This window comes from Tupaia chinensis, unplaced genomic scaffold (assembly GCF_000334495.1).
Source record: "Tupaia chinensis unplaced genomic scaffold, TupChi_1.0 Scaffold148587_1, whole genome shotgun sequence".
In the NCBI taxonomy this organism is placed as follows: Eukaryota; Metazoa; Chordata; class Mammalia; order Scandentia; family Tupaiidae; genus Tupaia; species Tupaia belangeri.
Genome location: NW_006208436.1, coordinates 2,265,630 through 2,277,281, shown reverse-complemented (window position 1 = coordinate 2,277,281; position 11,652 = coordinate 2,265,630). Strand labels below are relative to the sequence as shown.

The 11,652-nt window shown below is 40.0% G+C and overlaps 2 pseudogenes; one reads left to right on the top strand and one right to left on the bottom strand.

Moving 5' to 3' along the window:
- Positions 1–2,764: 2,764 nt before the first annotated feature.
- Positions 2,765–3,608, bottom strand: LOC102486762 (synaptosomal-associated protein 23 pseudogene; annotated as a pseudogene).
- Positions 3,609–10,071: 6,463 nt separating this feature from the next.
- LOC102486346 (heterogeneous nuclear ribonucleoprotein A1-like) lies at positions 10,072–11,028 on the top strand (annotated as a pseudogene).
- The last annotated feature ends 624 nt before the right edge of the window (positions 11,029–11,652 follow it).

Here is an 11,652-nt window from a genome sequence, read left to right as displayed (position 1 = left end):
CTATCAGAGGGCCATCTGATTTCCAGGTCCAGTAGGAAAATTCATTACAACTCTTAGGAACAGACAGCAAATATTTCCAATACAGCCATTCCCAGTCAAGTTTTCTATTTTTTTGTCCTTCTAAAATTTGTTTCCCAGAGATAATTAAGTTATTACAGTAACCTTATTTTAAAAATTATTCCCTTGGATATAATACCTAAATTTCTTTCATTGAAAATGGATCTTAAAAAATTTACTAGTTTTGGGAGTTTTATTTTTCTTTATTAACTATTAGAAAGTTGCCTTCTGTTAAATTATACTTTGGCTTAATGATAATATTTAACATCGTCTCTTTTCTTGTTCCTCATTTTGACCAAACAATCCTAAAGTTTTAATTATTTTACTTTATGAAGTTAATTTTCTATCCTAGACCAAAAAAAATTACAATGCAATGAAAGAAAAAAACTTGGACTGATATTTATATACCATAGATTACAGCATTTCTTAGTTTATGACATTTTAAAGTCCATGTGTGACCTTGCATTGCAAAGCATCAGATCAAATAAAGATATTCTTCAAGGTGAATGTATTTATTGAGTAAGAAGAGTGTTGTAATCTAAAGAAAAGGAAACTGAGATGTGTTGAGTCAACCAGTTTAGATATTTACGAGGAGACTTCAAACTATTTGTGGTAAAATGGAATTAACATATAAGTTTATTTCTGTGCAAAATATTTTGTAATCCATGCATAGTTTTTTTTTTTTTTGAGAGATTTTCACTGTAGGGCGCGTGCACTCGCCAGACAGAAAGAGACATAGAGACAGAAAGCGAGAAATCACCCCCCGGGGGGATGGTCACACCACAATCCCTTCTCCTCCATTCTCCTCTCGGGATCTTGGGCACGCATACACACGCGCCCGGCATGAGTTTTAAGCCACCGGGTCCGGGACGCGAACCGCGGTCGACTACATGGGAGTCCAACGACATAGCCATTACGCTAACTGCTGGCTCCCCATAGTTTTTCATAATATACATTTTTGATGAACTTTTGGAAGACTTTTTGTATACTAATTACTATTGACTTGCCTTTTATTTTTAGTCATTTCTTTCCTGTATCTTTTGTTACACTATAAATTCATTAAGGAAGAAGTTTTTCTCTCTACTTCTGTAATACCCAAAAGCCTAGGCAAACAGTAAAGACTTCAACAATACTGACTGGATTAATCAATAGAAATGATTGGGCTGGGTGTTTACTCACACTAAGAGTTAACAAGAAGCCCAGAAAAGAAAAAGGCAAACATGGGGAGTTACTCTAAAATACTCTACCTGCTTGGCTCCCTGTCTCTGATCTCAATCCTTCCTCATTCAGATTCCCTATTGTCACCAGTGTTCTTTCAAATTTGCCAGAAAAACAAATCTGACCATGATGTTTTCCTGACTAAAACCTTTTTGTGACACCCAACTTCCTAAATGGTACAGTCCAAACTTCCTTCAGTGATACATGAGAGCTTCTGAATTTATTATTATTATTATTATTATTATTATTTTTAAGTCACAAAATTTAATTGTAAGAATCAGGCAGTGGCTTCTGGTCAACCAATCCACATTGAGAGCTTTAAAGTGTGCAGACACTAATTAAATAAAGGTGACAAATATCAATCAGATTCTCATAACGCTGTTCAGGATCGACATAAACTTCATTCTGTACATAGTTCAAAACAGAAGGCTTAGTGAATGACAGTGCAATTATCAAATAATTAAACCAAAGATATAATTTTCCAAGTCACCTTTAGTAAGAATAAACTCTCCTTTTTAAAAGTCTGCAACTACACAACACCCAAACTATCTATTTTTCTACCTGAGATCAAAGTAAGTTTCATTTTAAAAAACGTAAACATAATTCTTGGCACCAAAATAAATCTGAATTCACATAATATAACTTATCAAAGTTTTCCAAAACATTTGAAGCCCTGCTTTAGAGAGACATTCTCATGTTACACATATACACTTACATATTCTTTCTTCAGACTAATGACAAATTTATGAGGTTAATATGCCTATAATGGGACCATGATATTACTAATATGAAAATAAAAAGTCATTCCTTTATACAAAGTGTTCCTGAATAGTGTAATATGAAATGGCATCACAGAATCTATGCACACATATGAATCACTAAGAGTTCAGACATTAAGCTCGCTTTAAGAAAATTCAGCCAATTCTTCTCTTTGGAGAAGAGGTTGTAAAATTGCGATGTATAACAAAAATATAGTGTATAAAATCTCCCAAACCAACCACTAACCTAACCTGGCAATAATTGCAACTTGTATGATAAAACAAACCCAACTAGATCTTTACTGTGGCTATGTAATTTCTTGATTTGTGGCCTACAGGCTTTTACTGAAGTAACATCCTCTTATCTCATGTTCCTCCATCTTGCCCCTTCTTCCACCACAAAAACAAAAATAAACCAAAAAAAGTGAAAGAAAATAACAAAATAAAAATCTACCTCTATAACATCCTTTTTCATGGCTGAATTAGGCATGAAAAAGGCACTGCTTCCAAATCTTGAAAGCAAAAGAATAAACTAAAGTAAATGAGCATGAAAACACTCTATGTGATGTATGAAAATTAACCTAAGAGAATAAACTGAGAAAGAAAATACCAGAAAGAAGGCTGAGCAGCAGTCCACCCTCAAAAGAAAGAGAGGGAGTAAAAAAGTAGGGGGACTGTTGTTACTCTCCTGGCCTTTCTTCCACATTATCTCCCAATAAAAGTGTGTGGAACCAGAATCTCAAACTATGGAAAGGAAATGGCTTTGGAGGAGGAGCTGGAGAAGTGAAGAAATGATAAGTACAGCAGTAGCTTTAGGTGTCAATGAGTTTCTTTCCCTGGCATTGGCAATGTCAGTACGATCTTTGTTGGTGTCAGCCTTTTCTGTGATCCGATCTATTTGTTGATTTTGTGCTTTCATCTCATTGCCCATGTCCAGGGTCATATTTTTTAGATTTCCAAGGATACTGCCCACTTGAGTCAGGTTCTCTTCCATTTCAACTTCTCTTGCATCATTAGTTATACGTTTGATGTATCCACCGCTAGCGGCTCCTGTGGCAGGTTGCTGAGGCTGACCATTTGTTACCTGACCTGGCTGTTTAGACACTACATTGCTAGGTGAGTTATCTCGCCATCTCCCCATGTTGTCTTATAGGCCTTCCAGACTCAAAGTTCTTCATCCTATTACGTGGGCAGACACAAAGGCCACAGCACTTGAGTTCTGTTAGAGTCTTCTCTGCTTTTCTCATGTCTTTATTTAAGTGGTCCATGCCTTCTTCTATGCAATTTAGTTGTTCCCCTTGTTCATCCAGCATAGTGATGGTCTTGATCCCTGCATCCTGAGACTCGATGGCTAAACCTAGGATTCACCTCGTACTTTCCAGAGACAAGTGGTTCCGGCCACTCCTCACTGGCCACAGTAGCTCGGACACCCGCTGACCGGACTCAGAGTTGCATCCACCCCTGCCTCAAGGGCTTCTGAATTCTGACTTCTGTTACCCTTTGGGCGTTCTCTTTTCGTCTTACCACCCTCTGTTCTAGTCTTACTTCTCCAGGTGCAACACCAATATCTGCCATATTCTTCCATGTCTTGATCCTTTTTTATGCTGCTCTTTCATTTAGAAATGTTCTTCCCAAAGCCTTCTCAGTGACCAGATGATTTGGCCAGTCCATCTTTGTTAATAAATATGTTCATAATAAATGGAAAGTGTAATTTATACTTTTATGGCTATTGCCTAATGTAAGTATAACATGTTTTTTTTTTTTTTTTGGAGAGATTTTCACTGTAGGGTGCGTGCGCTCGCCAGACAAACAGAGAGAGACATAGAGACAGAAAGTGAGAAATCACCCCCCAGGGGGGATGGTCACGCTGCAATCCCTTCTCCTCCATTCTCCTCTCAGGATCTTGGGCACGCACGCACACGCGCCCGGCGTGAGTTTTAAGCCACCGGGTCCAGGACACGAACCGCGGTCGACTACGTGGGAGTCCAGCGACATAGCCATTACGCTAACTGCTGGTTCCCAGTATAACATGTTTTTAAGGAGAGTTTGATTTTATGGTAATTATATAAATTATATAAATTTTATGGTAATTATATAAAATAATAATCATCTTACCTACTAAAATTATGCAGCTGAATATTTATATCTTATATTTGTATTATCTGTTACTTCAAATAATAGAACATCTTGAATGTGAGCATATCTTGGGATATTACTAATCTATTATGACTTCTGTGTTGTAAGGTCTGCAAGTCTTATGCAGGGTGAGTGTAAGTAAAAAGGATACAGATAATTCAAAATACCCTATTGGGCATTTCCCCAAAAAATGGCAGAGTATTTGTTCTAAGACTACAAAGAAAAGGAAATGTCCCATAAGCCGTGATAGATGTTATGTCCAATCTGGAACAAACATAATTTCTTGTGTTAAAAATTTGTTAAGGTCAAATTTATGAAGTCCTTGCCAAGCCACGTAGTAGAATTTTGAAGATACTGAGCTCAGTCTTGATGTGCTGCCTCATCCAGGAAGAACACTTGGTGTTAATAGCTAATCTTGTGCAGCACTGGTTGCTAGCTTTGGCCCACTGAGATAAACTGGACCCTGTTTTAAAAGCTTCATTTGGGGACCAGCAGTTGGCATAATGGTATGTCACTGGACTCCCATGTAGTTGATCACAGTTCAAGGCCTGGACCCGGTGGTTTAGACTCATGCTGGGCATGTGTGCATGCCCAAGATCCTGAGAGGAGAATGGAGAAGGGATTGCGGTGTGGCCATCCCCACTAGGGGGTGATTTCTCGCTTTCTGTCTTTCTCTGTCTTTCTGGCAAGGCACGCACCCTATAGCAAAAACCTCTCTCTCTGAAAAAAAGAAAAAAGGCTTCATTTGTTACTCATTTAATCTCCACCCCTCCCACTCCCAATCTTGTGAAGTAGATACTGTCATCATTATTCCAGCCTTAGAGTTTTGGAAACTGAAGTACATAGAAATGGTGCTGCTTCCTTCATCTAAGAGATAACAAGAAAACCTGTACAAATTGCTGATGAAACATAGGTAGGGAATATATGCGTGGCAAAGGAAAGGGAACTAGCTCATGGGAGTAGGATATGAGCCGCTTTCAGTTATATTCTACTTACTCTAGCCCACAAATTAGAGTTCTACCCAATGCTTCAAGCTGGGAATCACAAAATTATAAACCAAGATTATCTAGATTTGCTGACTCGAAATACTTTTAAATGATTCAAGACACTGTTCTATTTGCTAAATTTCAAGAAGTGAAGAGAGAGCTCAAATATAAGCAAGACAATCTTGTATTCAGGTGTTCCCTTTAAAAATGATTCACCAGGGGCCAGCAGGTGGTGTGGTGGTTAAGGCACTGGACTCCTGCATTCAAGACCCAAACCTGATGGCTTGAAAATCATCCTGGGTACATGTGCCTGTGTGTCTGAAATCCCAGGGAGAGAATGGAGGAGAAGAGATGGTGACATGATCATTCCCCTCCTTTGGGGTGATTTCTCATTTTCTCTCACTGTCTCCCTCCAGTGAACCCACATGTCCTATGGCAAAAAACCTTAAAAACAAAAAAGATAGGGAACCAGCAGTTAGCGTAATGGCTATGTCGCTGGATTCCCACGTAGTCGACTGCGGTTTGCGTCCCGGACCCAGTGGCTTAAAACTCACCCCAGGAGCGTGTGTGTGCGTGCCCAAGATGCCAAGAGGAGAATGGAGGAGAAGGGATTGCGGCGTGACCATCCCCCCTGGGGGGGTGATTTCTCGCTTTCTGTCTCTCTGTCTCTCTCTGTCTGTCTGGCGAGCGCACGCGCAAAAACTCTCCAAAAAAAAAAAAAAAAAAAAAAAGATAAGCCAAACTTTTAAAAAAAGTCATCAGTTGTCTAGAAAATTGTCTTTTCTTTCATTTCTTTTTCTCTCCTTCTTCCTTTCTTTCTGCCTTCCTTCTTCTTTTCTCTCTCTTTCTTTCTTCAATTTTTCTTTTTCTTTTATTGCCAGAAAGAGAGAAATAAAGCACAACCCAATGAGGTGTGTTCATTCTGTAATCCCTTTTCCTCTATCCTGGCTTCCCATCAAGACTTTAGGCACGTGTGCCACATGCACTGGCATGTTTTTCAAGCTGTCAGGGCTGGGATTCCAGCCATGTCAGCCATGTGGGATCGGGCTCCTTTAAACCTTGATCAACAGAAGAACTGGCTCATCTCGTTCTTTTTATAGAAGATGATAATGGCTGAGAAAACCAAAACTTTGACAAGGCATATGTCAAGCAAGGCTTCATATATATTAAAAGAAAGATTTTCTGGCAGCGTCCTGTGTTGTAGGCTAGTTAACACATGCCCTTCTCAACTGAGGCAAAACCATAGAACGTTATTGAAAAGCAGCAATTTCTGGTATTTTCCTTCTTCTACAAAGAATAACTTGGTTCAGTACATGGATTGCACAGTACTGGCATCCATGATAAAGAAACTACCAGATGGGACCAGCAGTTGGCGTAATGGCTATGTCTCTGGACTCCCATGTAGTCGACTGCGGTTCAAGTCCCAGACCCGGTGGCTTGAACTCACACTGGGCATGTGTGCATGCATGCCCAAGATCCCGAGAAGAGAATGGAGGAGAAGGGACTGTGGCATGGTCATCCCCCCCCCTGGAGGGTGATTTCTCACTTTTTGACTCTCTGTCTCTGTCTTTCTGGCAAGCGCATGTGCTCTATAGCAAAAACCTCTAAAAAAAAAAAAAAAAAGAACCTACTAGAGCTTTCAGCACGTAACTGTGAAACTCAACATCATTACATCATTAGGAAAACTCTAGTGAAATCTTGCATTCTGAGACTGCCAAGTCATTTACAGGGCAGCACATTCTACTTCATGTTTTCAACCACTCTCTGGATGGTAGCCAGAATAATCAGTTCACTCCTATCTGACCTTGTCAGCCTCTTGTTACAAACTGTTCCAAAAACTTCTCAGTGCTCTTAAGATAATGCAAATGCTTAATGTGATCAGTGAGCTTCTGTGTAAAATTCTATCTTCCTCTTTGGCCTTATGTCCAATCATAGCTTCCTAATCTCCCTTATTCTCTGAGCTCCAGGCACATTCGCCAAAACAGAGCTCATTTCCTTCAGTCACAGGCCATTTGTGTATGCTCTCTCCTACACCTGCGTACTTTTCCCCACCACAAGCCTCTTTTTTAGACAATTCCTATTTCCTCTTCAAACCTCTGCTCAATCACTACTTTCATCTCTGATAGTCCTACAAAGCCACAGTGTTGTTCACCTGCTGGGACACTGGCTTCTATGGGAACAGTGCCTCTTAGGGTCCCGTCCCCAACTCTCCTTTTCATATACTTTGCTCTTCTTTGGATCATTGATCATACTTCATAGGTACCTATGTATTTACTCTGTGTTTTTTTTTTTTTTTTCCCAAGTTTTTTTTTTTTTTTCTTTTTTTGGAGAGGTTTTTGCTATAGGGCGCATGTGTTCGCCAGAAAGACAGAGAGAGACAGAGAGACAGAAAGCGAGAAATCACCCCCCAGGGGGGATGGCCATGCTGCAATCCCTTCTCCTCTATTCTCCTCTTGGGATCTTGGGCACGCACGCCTGGCGTGAGTTTAAGCCGCCAGGTCCAGGACTCGAACTGCGGTCGACTACGTGGGAGTCCAGCGACATAGCCATTACGCTAACTGCTGGTCCCTTTACTCTGGTTTTTAATAACATCACTTTCTCCTATCTAAATATTAAGCTCTATGAAAATTAGAATTGTTCTCATTATTGTACCTCACAACCTAGCACAGTGTATATACTATAATTGGCAACTGAAAAAATATTTACAAAATAAATAAAAATGGCAAATATTGTTTTCCCAAGCCTTGGAGAACACCAGGAAGGTGAGGGTCTCTTTGAACTTAGCAATATTAAAATTTTTATAAGGGGGCCCAGCAGATGGTATGGTAGTTAAGGCACTGGATTTCCATATGGTCAACCACATTGGAGTCCCAGACCTAGTGGCTTGAAAATCACACTGGGAGTGTATGTGCATGCCTGCCCGGGATCCTGAGGGGAAAATAGTGAAGGGATTGCCACCAGGCTATCCAACGTTGCGGGAGATTTCTCACTTTTCCTGTCTCTATCTCTCTGCAGTGAGTATATGCATCCTATAGCAAAAAACTAGGGAACCAGCAGTTAGCGTAATGGCTATGTCGCTGGACTCCCACGTAGTCGACCGCAGTTCGTGTCCCGGACCCAGTGGCTTAAAACACACGCCGGGCGCGTGTGCGTGCGTGCCCAAGATCCCAAGAGGAGAATGGAGGAGAAGGGATTGCGGCGTGACCATCCCCCCTGGGGGGTGATTTCTCGCTTTCTGTCTCTATGTCTCTCTCTGTCTGTCTGGGGAGTGCACGCGCCCTACAGTGAAAATCTCTCAAAAAAAAAAAAACTAAAAAAATTATAATGATAACTCCTGTAAGGATACATGTAGAAATTACTTCTGTGCTTACATTATTTAATATGGCAAAAGGGATTTTTCAGTTAGAATTAAGGCTACTAATCAGTTGACCTTACAATAGAGAGATTATCTAAGACCAAGTCTTATCACAAGAGCCCTTTATTCTGTTTTCATATTACCAGAGGGCACATGTAACTACCAAAAAAAGAAGAGAAAGAGCAAGAGAAATAGGGTGTTGTCTTACTGCAATCCTTTTTCCCTCCATTTCTACATCCCATCAGGACTTTGGGCGCACACACACACATGTACTCAGCATACTTCTCAAGCCTCCAGCGTCAGGATTCAAGGCACAGTCAGCCACATGGAATCTGGATCTCCATGCACAGGGTTTAACTACTGTGCTATGGGGTTGGCCATATGAGCTTTTTAAGAGCATTTTTCTCCAGCTAGTGGCAGAAGTAAGAAATTTGAAACATGAGAGGGCTTCAATGCATTATTGTTGGCACTGAAGATGGAGAAAGCAATATGCATGGAGCTTGAGAGCAACCCGCAGTCAACAGCCAGCCAGAAATCAATGATCTCACTCCTACAACTGCAAGGAACTGGATTCTGCCAACAACTTGAATGAATTTGGAAGTAGATCTTTTTCCCAGAGCTTCCAAATGAGAACACAGCTCATCTGATACCTTGGCTTCAGGTTTGAGACTCTGAACAGAAAACTCAGAAGCACTGTGCTAGACTTCTGACAGAATTTAAAGCTAGTTAATGGATGTTTTTAGTCACTAAGTTTGTGTAATTTTTTAATACAACAGTAGAAAACTAATATAACCATAAAACATTGGCTTCCACATCCTGCCAAGAAATACTTGAGAGAATATTTTTATAGTTTTAAAAAAATCTTTCATGACCAACAGAGACAGTGAGAAAGAGAGATAGATCTAGACAGACAGACAAACAGTGCTGCCAATAGGGTCTGGATGGCACTATCTACTCCCAGCCTCATTCAGCCCCAGATCATGGGCACCCAAGTACCTGCTATACTCAGGGAGGCCTCTGGACACAAACACAGAACCCTCCCATGTGGGTCAGCCTCAAAGAGCCTTTACGCTGTACTATTGTACCACTGTTGGGCCCCCCTGAGAGGCTACAACCTCATTATCAATGTCATTTACATGAACCACAGTTTGGAAGAAATCTGAATGAAGACCACAGCATTCTTCTTTTCCTTCATTAGGTTCATGGGCAGTAAATATATTTAGCTAAATTTATGAGATGAAGGATGCAGCTGTCCAGTTTTGAAATACCAAGCAGAGATCTCAGTGACCAAAAAATGTATGTAAATATAGAATTAATTCTGAAAGTCCAAAGGGCTATCATTAATACTAGCATTGTTATTTTTATATATTTTAAGTTTGCCTAAGAAAAATTCATCTGTGGATATAGTAAATTGGTATTAAATGCATTTGAATTATCTTGATTTTATGGATCTCTTAAGGAGAATTTTCTTAAAAATTATTTTAAGAGGCTTTTCTGCTGTGTATGTCATGGGGAAAGCATTATTGAAGTATCTCTTGTGACTGCCTTCACATCTAAGTCAGAGTCTCCTAAAGAACCAGAACAGTTGTGGAAGCTTTTCATCGGAAGGTTGAGCATTGAAACAGTGGATGAGAGCCTGAGGAGCCATTTTGAGCAATGGAGAATGCTCACAGACTGCATGGTTATGCAAGAGCCAAACACCAAGTACTCCAGGGGCTTTGGGTTTGCCATGTGTGTCACTGTGGAGGAGGTGGATGTAGTCATGAATGCAAGGCCGCAAAGGTGGATGGAAGTGTTGGGGAACCAAAGATGGTTGTCTCAGGAGAAGATTCTCAAAGGCCAGGTGTCCACTTAACTGTGAAGAAGATTTTGGTTGGTGGCTTTAAGGAAAACACTGAAGAACATCACATAAGAGATTATTTTGAACAGTATGGAAAGATTGAAGTGATTGAAGTCATGACTGGCTGAAGCAGTGGAAAGAAGAAGGATTTTGCTTTTTAACCTTTGATGATCATGACTTTGTGGATAAGACTGTCGTTCAGAAATACCATACTGTGAATGGCCACAGCTGTGAGGTAAGGAAAGCCCTGTCCAAACAAGGGAAGGCTAGTTGCTTCCTCCAGACCAAGAGGCTGAAGTGGTTCTGGAAACTTTGGTGGTGGTCATGTAGGTGGTTTTGGTTGTAAAAATGTCATTACTACTTTGGTCATGTAGGAAACTTCAGTAGTCATGGTGGCTTTGGCAGCAGTTGTTGTGATAGTGGATATGGTGGAAGCGGGATGGCTCTAATGGATTTGGTAATAATGGAAGCAATTTTGGAGGTGTGGAAGTTACAATGATTTTGGCACTTACAAATCAGTCTTCAAATTTCAGACCCATGAAGGGAGGAAATTTTGGAGGCAGAAGCTCTGGCCATTACAACGGTGAAGACCACCGGTAATTTGCCAAACCACAAAATCAAGATGGCTCTGGCAGTTCCAGCAGCAGCCGTAGCTATGGCAGTGGCAGAAGATTTTAATTAACTGCCAGGGAACTAAAGTTTAGCAGGAGAGTCAGAGAAGTGATGGAAGCTACAGGTTACAACATTTGTGAACTCAGCCAAGCACAGTGGTGGCAGGGCCTAGCTGCTACAAAGAAGACATGTTTTAGACAACGCTTATGTATATGGGCCAAAAAATGTGAGGACTGTATTTGTGACTAGCTGTATAACAGGTTATTTTAGTTTCTGTTCTGTGGAAAGTGTAAAGCATTCCAACAAAGGTTTTAATGTAATTTTTTTTTTGCACTTGTGCCGTCGATTGCTAAATGAAATAGTCAAATCATGATGCTGAATGTGTCTTTTAAAAAGTTATTTTAAGAGAAAAAGTCTCTTTTAATTTATCTATAGGAAGAATTAAAGCAAATACTTACAGATGAAATTTAGAATCATTTTACCAAGATCTGAAAATGTACTTATTTCATCAAGGACAAAATGAGCTTTCTATTAACTTAGTCATGTAATAAATATAACAATAATCATAATAATTTCTTTTTTAAACTTTTAAAAAAATATTTATTTTATTTTACTTGTTATTATTTAATTTGATAAGAGAAAGAGAGGGAGAGAAAGAGAGAGAGCAAGCCACCAGGTCAGAGACTTGAA